This window comes from Heterodontus francisci, chromosome 29 (assembly GCF_036365525.1).
Source record: "Heterodontus francisci isolate sHetFra1 chromosome 29, sHetFra1.hap1, whole genome shotgun sequence".
In the NCBI taxonomy this organism is placed as follows: Eukaryota; Metazoa; Chordata; class Chondrichthyes; order Heterodontiformes; family Heterodontidae; genus Heterodontus; species Heterodontus francisci.
This window is the reverse complement of record NC_090399.1, coordinates 73,282,600-73,296,097: the sequence shown is the minus strand read 5'-3', so window position 1 is coordinate 73,296,097 and position 13,498 is coordinate 73,282,600.

Genomic DNA, 13,498 nt, shown 5'->3' with positions numbered 1-13,498 from the left:
CAAAAAAAAGCAGGACATCAATATGTACTTACTATCATTGATATGGCTGCTCGATTTCCAGTGACCATTCATTTGAGGACAATTACTGATAAAGTAGTAGTAGAGAAGTTAACCCAATTCATTATGAGATATGAATTACTACTTGAAGATCAAGCTTATCAAAGTTATAATTTCACATCAAAAACTTTTCAAGAAGTTATGAGCAATTTGGGTATCAGAGAGTTAAAATCTTCGGCATATCACCCACAGACACAGGGGGCTTTAGACAGGTACATTCAAACTCTCAAAACAATGATCAGACCATACTGTCACAAATATCTGCATGATTGGGATAAAGGGCTAGACTGTCTTTATTTGCAGCTAGAGATTCACCGAATGAGTCTACAGGTTTTAAACCTTTCGAATCGGATGACTGACAAAACATATGCAAAAAATGGACAGACAAGAACGCAAAGACCCAAAATTTTCAACCAGGCGATGAAGTATTGATATTTTTACCTTTACAGGGTGAACCATTAAATACACGATTCAGTGGGACATATAAAGTGATCAAAAGAGTGGGTAATAAAAACAAGAAATGTTGGAAATACTCAGTTGGATTGGAGCATCTGTGGAGAGAGAAGAATATTTAAGATTTCAGATCAGTGATGTAGGGTCACTAAGCTGTAACGTTAACTCTGCTTCTCTCTCCACAGATGCTGCCGGACCTGCTGAGTATTTCCAGCATCTCTTGTTTTTTTTTTCAATTTCAGAATTCCAGCATCTGAAGTATTTTGCTTTTTATAAAAGAGTGGGTAAGATTGATTACTTGACTGACACACCTGATCACCAGTAAAAGAATTGGCGCTGTCATAGCAATATGTTAAAGCAATATTATTGCAGGGAGGAGGATCGGTCAGTACAGACATGTCAGATAATGGGGACTGTTGAGAAGGAAAAGGATAGTGAAGATGAGGCAGAAGGAGGCCTAGACAATTCTCAGATTTAACCTCCTACTATCTGGGTCGCGAATACAGAATAACGAGGAAAATTAGATGCTGAACAATGTGAAGACCTAACCAGGCTTTTCACAACCTTTCAAAGAATTTGTTGTGATAAGCCAGGATGTGAAAAAATTGGTCACACATGATGTGGCTATTGGAGAATCCCTGCCTTTAAAACAACATCCTTACAGCTTAAGTCCAGACAAACAGGTTCAAGTAAAAGCAGAAATCCAGTACATGCTGGAAAACAACTTAATTGAAAAGCAGCTGGATTTTACCAACAGGACCTGCACCTGATAGGGCAACTCGACTTTGTACAGACTACAGAAACGTCAATGTGGTAACAAAGACAGACTCCTACCCAATTCCTCATTTAGAAGATTGTATTGATGGAGTGGGCTGTGCTTTGTTTCTCAGAAAGATAGATTTGTTAAAGGGATACTGACAATTTCCTTTGACACCTCCAGCTAAAGAAATACCTGCTTTTGTCACACTAGACAATCATTGTCCGTACCGAGTGATGCCATTCGGGCAAAAAAAAGTGCCCCTGCAACGTTTCAAAGATGAATGAATCAAGTGTAGCCAATGTTCCCACGTGAAAACAGTTCAATAGTGATAATTTGTGCTACCAATTGTAACGTGGTTGCTGAGTGATGGTAAAATAAAAAGTATATTAAACTTTGCATCCAGCTGCAATGAACTTTGAACCTTTTTCTCATTATATAAACAATATCTGAAGGGTTTCAGTAACAATGTTCAGTGTTGAAGAGGGCGGGGTCTGGGTGAGCAGCTCCTGAATGTGACATGGTCAGGACTGGATGTTATGACCAGGACGGGAGGAGTGCACTGTGAATTCAGTCCCACTTTTCCACAGGTCACAATGTATTATTTCAAGTTACCCCACTTACTAATATCGGCAATAATATAACTATTTCTCCCAGAATTGAACACACTAACCAGGTTTCAACACACGAACCAGATTTCATTATTGAACAACAGAAATAACAATTTATTACAAAACAAGTCAGAACTAGTAACAAAATAAAATACAAACACACAGATTAAAATGTTAAAGTCCCAACATTAAATTTTAAAGACCCCTTCATAACCTGTGCATCTCACACTCACACATGCACATATATGTATACCAGTTAACTGAAAGAATAAAGAAGTATTTTTGGACCAGAGCTCCGTTACAGACAAAAAAACAAAAAACCCAGGCTGATCACTTTCCCACCCCTGAATAAAACAGATGAGACATGTTGCACCAAAGCTGGCACACAGTCCAACCGCCGAGCAAGTGCAGGTAGGCCACCTAGATTCCCCTAAAAAAGCTCTCTTCAGGTGGTGCTGAGAAGCAACTCTAGCAGGCCCTCCTCAGAAACAGGAGATGAGATGAATCGATACAGTGGACTTCACGTGGTCTTTCATAAAATTGCTGGAAGATGAGCTGGGTTGTTTTCTTTGCTCCTTCTTTGACACTTCAGCAGACTTGACTTAATCTCCATGCAGAAGGTAAAGCACACACACACACACACGCATGCACACACACACACAGAGTGACAACTTGTCAGTTCTCTGCCCAGCCCTGGTGCTCTGCTCCTACTGAGCATGTCCAATCAAAGGGGTGCTTGTCACTTCTCCACCCCTTTTTACATATGCTGCAAGAAGTATTCGACTGAAATTAATTTACTTAACAACTGTGTTAGCTAATTAAAGATTCTGATGAGAAATTGCAACTGGTCTGTATTGTGAAAGCACAGAAATCTAAGCTCTCGATAAGCAGAGAACACTGTAAAAATATCTGCATAAATCTTTATGTCATTGAGTCTATCCATTGTGGATATCAAATTATAGAATCATATAGAATGGATACAGAGCTGAAATAGGCCATTCGGTCCTCTGTGTCTGTGCTGGCTCTCTGCAACAGCATTGCAGATATTCACACTCCCCGTAGCCCTGCAAATTTGTTCTCTACAGCTGCTCTTCTGATTGGTTTACATGTAACTGTGTTTCATGATCCTGCTGTTGATAAATATATTCACATGTTATTAGTAATATTGATTCATTTATTGGGCACATCTTTCTTCATTCAAAGCGGATTTTGGATGTGTTTATTTTGCAACAAGCTACTTTTAAATTCCGCACAAATACATTTACACACAACACAGTCACACAAAAATACAATGAGAAATAGCGTACACAGAAACAGAAACATATTTATAACAGAGAGGAACTGACCATCTGGTCCATCTATAACATCCTGTTTCCTGACTAGTCTATGGGACAACTTTCAAAATTTTGGAACAATCCCCCGATGTTAGTGATGAGAACTTTGCAGGGTCGACCGGGCAGAGTGTGTCGTCATTGTATCCAGAGCCCAGGTCAATACTGGGTGATCCGTTCTGTTTAATTCTTATTCTCCATAGTATAACGGTTCAATATAACTGAGTGACTTATGATAATAAAAACAGAAAGTGCTGGAAATATTCATCAGGTCTGGCAGCATTTGTGGAGAGAAACAGAGTTAATATTTCAGGTTGTGACATTTCATCAGATCTGTTCCTTTCATCCATTCTGATAAAAGTTCACAGAACTGAAACGTTAACTCTGTTTCTCTCCACAGATGCTGCTAAACCTGCTGAGTATTTCCAGCATTTTCTGTTTTGATTTCACATTTCCAGAATCCACAGTATAATTGCCTTGCGAGGTCATTTCAGAGAGCAGTTAAGATTAAACTGTGGGTCTGGAATGACATTTCCTCCAGACTGAGTAAGGACGGCAGTCATTCTTCCCGACAGGACATCAGATTTTATCCTTGTTAAATACATGTTTTAGACTGTGTTTAACTCCATTGAAATTCTGCAGACTGCCTCCATTATTGTTGAAAATCCCATTGAGTTCAAATGACTTTCTCCAGTTACACTTCCAGTGTCCTGGCCAAGGTTACTGCTGTTCAGGTAATGATAGAAACATGGGAGAGGTGGGAAAACACTTCCCTCAGGTAGGAGCTGCTGTCAAACATAGAACCAACCAGCACACAGGGAGGCCATTTGACCCATCGAGCCTGTGTTGGTTCTTTGATGGAGGTATCTAATTAGTCCCACTGTCCTGTTTATTTTTAAATATACTTCTGAAAGTTAATATTAAATCTGCTTCCACCACACTTTCAGAGAGTGTATTCCAGATTGTAACAACTTGCTGAGTAATACAGCCTCATCACCTCCACCACACGCACCCCTCCCAACTTCATTTTTAACAATGATCTTAAATCTGTTTCCTCTGGTTACTGAGCTTCTTGTCAGTGGAAACAGTTTCTCTCTATCAGCTCTATCAAACCACCTCCACCCCATAATATTCAACACTCTATTAAACGTCTACTTCAGTTTCTTTACTGTCAGGAGAACAATCTCAGTTTCTATAGTCTCTCCACATCACTGAATTTCCTCATCCCTGGACATTCTGCATTGTGAAGGATTGCGATGAGATTTGGGAAATATTGCCAGTTGGGAATGGGAAAAATCGAAAGGAACCAGAAATGAGCGTGCAGTCACCATGTTTGTGAATCTTTAGATCCACTTTGGGAAATGGAATCAGAGGAGAATGAAGGTAAACTGTCTGATTGTTTAGAGGGGTCAAGGCACCTTTCCCTCATGGAAGATTCTGGAACATTTACTCTGATGATATCGGTGTGATTAACTGATCTGATCCATGTAAAGGATTCTCATCACTGCGGATCAGGAATTAAAACCTAACTTCAGCTGTGGGACATTCAGAATAGTTAGAAACAGACAAGGTGCTGAAAGGCTCAAAGGGACACCAGACCAGTTGTAGGAGAGCATGTTGTCAGTGACATGGATGTGTCTTCTATGTGTGGGACCAGACTGCTTCCATGTATCCACAATGAATGTCCCACCCTTTATTATGGTAAGGTAATCCTGATAATGGACACTGCTTTTGTGGTCACAGTAACCTGAAGTGTTAACTCATTGACACACTGGTTTAGTCTATCCAGTGATAGCTACTAACAGCAGTCACTGTCAGTCAATCGATTAGTGTATTCGGCAAATACCCATAGGGTCCGTGGTTTGAGCCCACCCAGTGACAAAGACAGAGTCTACTTTCACCATTTAGGATTCATTGTCACACAGTTTCTGATTGTTAATATGTGCTTTGGCTTCAAGAGAATATTCCCCAAATATTACCAACTACACTGTTATCCAGTAAATCACTCCCGACTGCTTCTCCGTGTATTCATTGTAAATAAAATGCTAAAGTATTTGGAAGATCATGTACCTCCAGCCAACCCATTAGTAATAGATTAATTTATTGGGTTAGAAGTGCTGATATAGAACTGAAAACACACAATCCCACTGTGTGCATTTAATTTGTGACTATTGTACAGCTGGTATTTGGGAAAGCAGTTGAGAACACGTTGGACCATTAGAATAATATTTTCTGATAACTTTATTTATGTTGATGTATAATTTTGTAAAACTCTTCGCTGTCAGAACAGGACTATGAGAAAATGATGCAATATTTATGTGAGCCTCATGTTCTGGAATTCCCTGCCGAAACCTCTAACACTCTGTCACCTCCTTTCACACCCTCCTTAAAACTGAAAGCTTTGAGCAATATTTTGGAGAGGAGTCAGTGCTGTCTTTTACCCTGATTTCTCAGTAATCATTTAAAACCATTCTGGTTCAATCCCTTCCTTTAATCCTGCACAGCAGCAGTGACAATAACTTTGTAGATTTGATGTTTGAGACCCAAAGAATTTCCTGAATCCCTGGGCACATTTGTAACACAGAGATATAGAATCATCGAATCATTTACAGTACAGAAGGAGGCCATTTGGCCCATCGAGTCCATGCTGGCTCTCTGTAGAGTCATCCAGTCAGTCCCATTCACCTGCTCGATCCCCGTAGCCCAGCAAGTTTATATACTTCAAGTGTCTATCCAACTTCCTTTTGAAATCATTGCCTCTGCTTCCTACCCTTGTAGGCAGAATGTTCCAGATCATTTATTATCAAGGTTTAAGGGAAGGAAATAAATTCAATCACTGATTTATTTATGGACAGGTGATTGGAAAATCAGGGAAGTTTGTTCAGAGAAAAAAAAATTAACTATCTGTTCGTAGCATAGAACTTTGGAGCTCAAGTCAACAATAAATCCACGAAAGACCAATTTTAAGGAATGAGGTGAATCAGAAATTTAAAATAACACGATTAGAAACCAAAAGGGAAAACTCTGGTAGCCGAAAAGATTGTTAAGACACATAAAATACCGTAGCAAAACCCTCTTACTCTAACATTAGAAAATGGCACATTTTAATTCAAAGATGTTTTTTGAGCAAGGTGATGTAACTGCTGAAATTCTGGCAAACCTGAGTTCAGAGTAGTTGAAAACTATAGCAAGGGAGATACAAGTGAAACTACCCAGCAAGGTGAAATGAACAGAGGTCCTTAAAGTGCTGGCTGAGCACTTAGGACACAGTCCCATTCCGGAACAGGTGGATGAGGAATTAACTCCTGAAAGTGTCCCATCTCCCATGGTCAGAATGGAAAAGGCTCATTCAGGATGTAACTGGGAGTTTCAGGAAAGAGAAAAGGTAAGAGAGAAAGAGGAAAGAGAAAAAGAAAGAGAGAGAGGAAGAGAGAGAGAGAGATATAGAAATGACTTTCCAGTTACAAATATTGGAAATGGAGCTGAAGGCTCAAGCAGAGAGAGTGAGACTACCAGGGAAAATCTCTCATCACCCGGTAACCACCCAAATCTCTCTCACCAAGAATAATGTTTTGGGGTTAAGTTTGTAAAACAATTTGAAGACAGTGAGGTGGAATCCTTATTTGCCACTTTTGAGAAGGAAGTGGCAGAACTACGAGAAATTTGGGCCCTCATAATTCAAGGCCAGTTCACTGGGTAGGCTCAAGAGATCTATTCTATACTGTCCCCTGAAATGTCTGCTAATTACGAGAATACCAAAACTGCCATCCTTCAAGCTTATGAGTTGGTCCCAGAAGCATTTCGACAGCAATTCAGGAAAGCTTGAAAGCAGAGTTATCAGGAATTTGAAAGGTGAAAGCAAATCGGTGGCCCCGATCTTTAAATATACAGCACACCTATGATCAATTATGTGTGCGAATATTGCTGAAGGAATTCAAACATTGCCTACAGTCCAACCTGAGAGTGCACTTGGAGAAGCAGAGAGTCCGCACAGCTAGAGAGGCCATAGTTGTCACTGATAGCTATGACCTCACACATAGGACTGGCTACTCAGGTGGCTGGACATGTGGGTACTCGGAAAACCTTAAACCGAGTAAGGAAACACTTCTTCTGGCCTCACCTCCGTTTCAATGTGGCTGAATATTGCCAAACCTGCCATGTTTGCCAGGTTGCAGGCAAACCCCAGGCCACAATTTAACTGCCCCCACCCACCCCCCCCACCCCACCCCCCCCAACCTCCCTCAAGCCCATTTCGACATTCGGTGAACCCTTTGACCAAATATTGATAGACTGAGTAGAACAACTGTCGAAAACCAAGCCCAGTCAACCAAAAGATGGAAATACTTGAGGACAGCCAGGAGGATCAGTCGAGGAGGAGGAGACCCCAGCTGAATCCCCGGCTACCAAACTGACAAACATGGAAGTCTTAAAAGACTTAACCAGCCAGCTGACACACAAGCAATGGGAGGATGTGTCCACTGTGCTAATGAAATTCAAAGAGATCTGTAAAGATCAGCCAGGGTGTACCACCCTAATGGGTTGTGACATGGATGTGGGAGACATGCCATCAGTCAGGCAGGACCTCTGCTGGCTAAAGCCCCACAAGATAGCTCAGGTTAGACAGGACGTCCAGTGCATATTGGATAAGGATATAGTTCAGCCTGGGCAAAGTGATTGGAGCTTTCCTGTTGCCCTGGTCCTGAGTCCGAATGGATCCATTCAGCCTGCTATTCCCCTACAGACTCCTTACCACCCTGCAGAGCACGTGTCGACTGTCCAAGGTGCACATCTGACCAGTTATCAGACTAGTGTTCATACAGTAAATACAACATTAATGATCAGTCAGAAATTGGAACCAGTATCCATTGTCCATCATTTTCCAGAGACGTGTGAAGCCACTCCTACAAATATAACACAATCAAAGCTTTTCCCAGATGACAAATAGCAACTTTTCCAACTCTCCAGCCTTCTAAATACCACCACACACACAGTAGCAGCACTCCATTAGAAACCACTGTCCTGGGTCTTAATCACATGAAGTGGGTCATCGGGCTGGGAAGGAGTCAACAGTCAGTCTCAATCCAGCCACCTGCCGGCCAGCTTTACAAACCATTGGCAGCATCTGACCTACCAGCTGCTGCCATATCCTGAGGATCAAATCCAACCTGCCTGGATTTGAAACTCTAACAGTGTGCGGGTTCAGCCTGTTTCAGTCCGCAGCTGCCTTTGGTCAGATTAGCCCAGCTGCTTAAACCTGCACATCTCTCTCTAAGACAGTCTGCAAAGCATAGAAAAATTAAAGAAGGCACAGAATGCACACAGCGAAGAAAATTAAAGACACAGTCTGCAAAAACAACAAGAAAAATGTCTTCCACTATGTTCCTGTCCAACTAAAATGGTGGATTCAGCCAAAATAAGCTAACTCCATTTATATCTGAGAGTGCAAAGAAGTAGAAATTTGCAAGAGCAGAGATATTTCCAACAGCTTCTTCCCAATTTGGCATTCCCAATCGGTGATCTCCTGTTTTTGGACTCCTTTTGATAATTTAATTGGTAATTAGTTTCAATTGAAATTCAACAGTTGATAGCTCTATCCACGAAATGTCCTTGTCTTTTTACGCCTTTAATCTTTCCCTGAATGGTTGTAAGCAGTCAATGCGAAGTGAAACCCCTTCCCGAGTTTAAGAGTGTGTAAATAAATCTAACTTCTTTGATTTAACTCTGACAATCGAGTTGTTGTTGCGGTCATTTCTTGTCAGGGTTTTAGGGATGGAACAAAATTCAATCACGAATCTATTTATGGACAGGTGGTTGGAAAAAAAGGGAATATTTTTCAGAGAAAAAAAAAACAGATTCAAAAACAAAACCTGTTCATAACAATGATCAAGAGTAGACTGATGGGGCGGTAATTGGCCGGGTTGGTTTTGTCCTGTGTACAGGACATATTTGGCCAATTGATAACAGAGGTGCAGCTGTAGTGGAACAGGTTGACTCGGGGTGCAGCTAGTTCTGGAGCACAAGTGTTCAGTATTATTGTTGGAATATTGTCAGGGCCCATAGCCTTTCTTGTATTCAGGATCTTCAGCCGTTTCTTGATATCATGCGGAGTGAATCAGATTGGTTTAAGACTGTGATGCTGGGGACCTCAGGAGAAGGCCATGACGGATCATCCCTTTGGCACTTCTGGCTGAAGATGGTGCAAATGCTTTAGCCTTGTCTTTTGCTCTGAAGTGCTGGGCTCCCCATCATTGGGGCAGAATGGGGATATTTTTGGATTCTAATTTTGTTACTTGTTTAATCGTCCACAACTGGATGTGACAGGTCTGTAGGGCTTTGATCTGATCTGTTGGTTATGGGATCACTTAGCTCTGTCCATCGCATGCTGCTTCAACTGTTTGCCGTGGATATAGTCCTGTGTTGTAGCTTCACCAGGCTGACACATCATTTTGAGATATGCCTGATGCTGTTCCTGGCATGCCCTCCTGCACTCTTCATTGAACCAGGGTTGGTCTCCTTGCTTGATGGTAATGGTAGAGTGGGGGATATGATGGGCCATGAGGTTACGGATTGTGGTTGACTACCAATCCACTACTGCTACTGATGTCCTACAGCGCCTCATGGATGCCCAATTGCTAGATCTGTTTGAAAGCTATACTGTTTCGCATGGTGGTAGTGCCATAAAACACGATGGAGGGTATCCTCAATGTGAGGCCAGGACTTTGTCTCCACGAGGACTGTCCGGTGGTCACTCCTACCACTGTTGTTACAAACAGCTGCTTCTGCAACAGGTAGATTGGTGACGATGATGTCAAGTAGGTTTTTCTCTCTTGTTGGTTCCCTCGCCACCTACCACAGATACAGTTCAGCAGTTATGTCCTTTAGCACTCGACCATCTCTTTCAGTAGTGGTGCTACTGAGCCACTCTTGGTGCTGGACATTGAAGTCCCCCACCCAGAGTACATTCTATACTCTTGGTGCTTCTTCCAATTGATGTTCACCATGAAGAAGCACTGATTCATCAGCTGAGGCCAGAGCTGGAGAAACTGTAGGTAGTAATCAGCAGGAGGTTTCCTTACCCACGTTTGACTTCGTGACTTCATGATGTCCGGAGTCAATGTTGGGGACTCCCAGGACCATTCCTTCCCAGCAGTATACCACTGTGCCACCACTGTGTCTGCCCTGCCAGTGGGACAGGATGCGTCCAGCGATGGTGATGGTGGTGTCTAGGACATTAACTGCAAGGTATGATTCTGGAAGTACAGCTATTTAAGGCTGTTGCCTGACTAGCCTGCAGGAAAGCTCTCTGAATTTGGGCCCCCAGATGTTCCTAAGAAGGACTTTGCAAGATCTGCAGGGCTGGCTTTGCCCTTGTCGTTTCCAGAGCCGAGGTCGATGCCAGGTGATCCACACAGTTTCATTCCTTTTCTGATACTGTGTTTTGACTTGATATAACTGAGTGACTTGCTAGGCCATTTCAGACCACACTGCTGTTGGTACATATAAGGTAGACCAGGTAAGGACAGCAGATTTCATTCCCTAATGGACATGAGTGAGCCACATGTGTTTTTACAACAATCGATTATGGTTTCAATGTCAATATTAGACAAGCTTCTTAATTACAGATTAATTGAATTCAAATTTCACCATCTGCCATGGTGAGATTCAAACCCAGGGCTCCAGATCAGTAGCCTGGGTCTCCGGGTTACTAGTCCAGTGATATTACCAGAACACCACTGCCTCCCGTTAGAGAAATGGTTCCCATTGATGGAAAGGTCGAGAACCAGAGGACACTGATTTAAGATGAATGGCAAAAGAACCAACGGTAACATGGGGAAATAAGCTTTTAATATGCAGCTTGTGTTTAGGATCTGGAATACACTGCCTGAGAGTGTGGTGGAGGGAGATCCAATCGTGACTTTTAAAGGGAAATTGGATAATAATCTGTAATAGAAATACAAATGCAAGCTAATGGGGGAAATATCCGTCAGTGGGAGTAGCTCTGATGTTCTTGTAGAGAGTAAGCATGAACACGATTGGCTCAAGACTCCTTCTGTGCTGTAACCATTTTATGATTCCATGGTTTTATGATTCTAATGTTGAATTGGCTCCACAAGTGAAAACATCTTCCCTATGTCTACCTGATCAGCTTTAAATCCCATAAACTGCTCACCTCTCAAACTTAACTTCTGTGTAGAAACGAGTCCCAGACTGTCCAATCTTTTATGAAAGTTTTACCATCTTAGTTCTGATTTCATTCTTACACATTTTTCATACTTCCCACAATGCTTTTACAAACCTTTTTGTGCTATGAAGATGAAAACAATGCAGGGTTCTCTGAACACAGTCGAACCAAGACCACACTGATTTTGTTTAAAAACTCTCATCAAATTTAATACCTCTTTGCAACCTCCACTTATCCTTCCCAGCAATCCAAGTCCATCTGCAGAACAGAAGGAGATCATGTCTTGTATAATTCTGGTAAATCTCTCAGACTTTCATATCTATCCTAAAGTGTGGTGCCCAGAATTATTTCAGCTGAGGCCTAACCAATGAATTATAAAAGTTAAGCATCTCACCATTCTCCATTGTTCCAACCCTGGAATACACTCCCTCAAAGGCCTGGGATAGTCAATTCAACAGTAAATTTCAGCAGGGAATTGGATATATATATTTCAAAATTAAACATTTACAGGACAAAGGCAGTTCAGCTGGGAAGTGAGATTAATTACATGAATCTATCAAAGTCTCAGCAGAGGCACCATGAGCTGAATAGACTCATTCTGTGCTTTAACATTCGATGATTCGAATTGTACTGAGGCTTTAAACAAAGGTCTAATAAAGGAAAAGTAGGCACTGTACCATTGAGTTACATCCACAACTAGAATTACCAGCAATACAAAAGGATTTCTTCCTGTCTCAGCAACAGGCAGCTACTCAGACATGAGGCTGTGTTCACAATATTCAGTGTTGGCTGCACTTCACAGGGATCTTTAACCTTCAATAATAAGTTGAGGCAAAAGCAGTTACACTGTCTAAGAGTGGAGCAGTGATTTCATAGACAGTAAAAGAGTTTCCCTGCAGCAACTGATCATCTGTACTTCACAACAAGCTCCGTCCTCCATTTATATTTCAGGGGAAGAAAACCAAATCAACACCCGCATTCTCTGTGTGATCATAGGATGAGAAATGGCTCTGCAGCATGGCAAGACTCCGGATAACAGTGGATTCTGCCAAATCTAATCTGGGTTGCACGGAGATAAGGAAACAGAGCATCCAAGGTCTTCAAAAACCTTACTGGCTTAACATGATACACTGTTATCACACAGAAACCTTTCTCTATTTACACTCCCAACATCTCGGTCAAAATTCTGAACAACTACCCTCTAATGAACATTTCACCCACAGGCTACCTAGCTCACTAAACTCTTTCTGTCAGAACACATTCCTCTTCCTACCTACATCATTGATACCAATGTGGAACACGACTCCCCACTCAGGGTGTTCTGCAGCCGTTCAGTGACATCTTTGACCCTGGCATGAGGGAGGCAACACAACATCCTGGATTCATGTCTGCAGCCACAGAAGTGATTGTCTGTTCCCCTGACTATCGAATTTCCTAACACTATCACTCTTCCAGTACTCTTTGTGCCCTCTGCGCAGCTGAGGCATCTGTGGTGCCATGGTCTTTGTTCTGGCTGCACTCCCCAGATGAACCATCACCTTCCTCAGTATTCAGTACTGAATACCTGTTGGAGAGTGAGATGTGTTCAGGGGTCCCCTGCACAAACTGCCTATTTTTTCTTGACTGTCTGGTGGTCATCCATTCCCTCTCTTCCTGCATACTCTTAAGCTGTGGGTTGACCAGATCTATAAGCATGTTATCGACAAAGCTCTCAACCTCACAGATGTACTGCAGTGACATCAGCTGCTTCTCAAGTTCTGAAACCCGGAGCTCAAGCTGATGATACTTCCTGCATGTATTGTTATCCAGGGTACATGATGTATACTGGAGTTCCCACACAGCACAGGATGTGCACTCTAGAGGTCTGAAGCAACCCTGCTATTCCTTTATCTGTTAGTTAATAACCTTGCGACTGTGAATAAACCTTACTAATGCTAATAAACCTGACCACTGCGAATAAACTTTTACCATGACTAGTAAACCTTACCGCTATGATTAAACCTTATTTACACTGATCTACACTAATGATACTAAATGCACCTAATGATGGCCATTAAATCATTGTCGATTGTTGTAAAAACGCATCTGGTTCAATAATGTCCTTTAG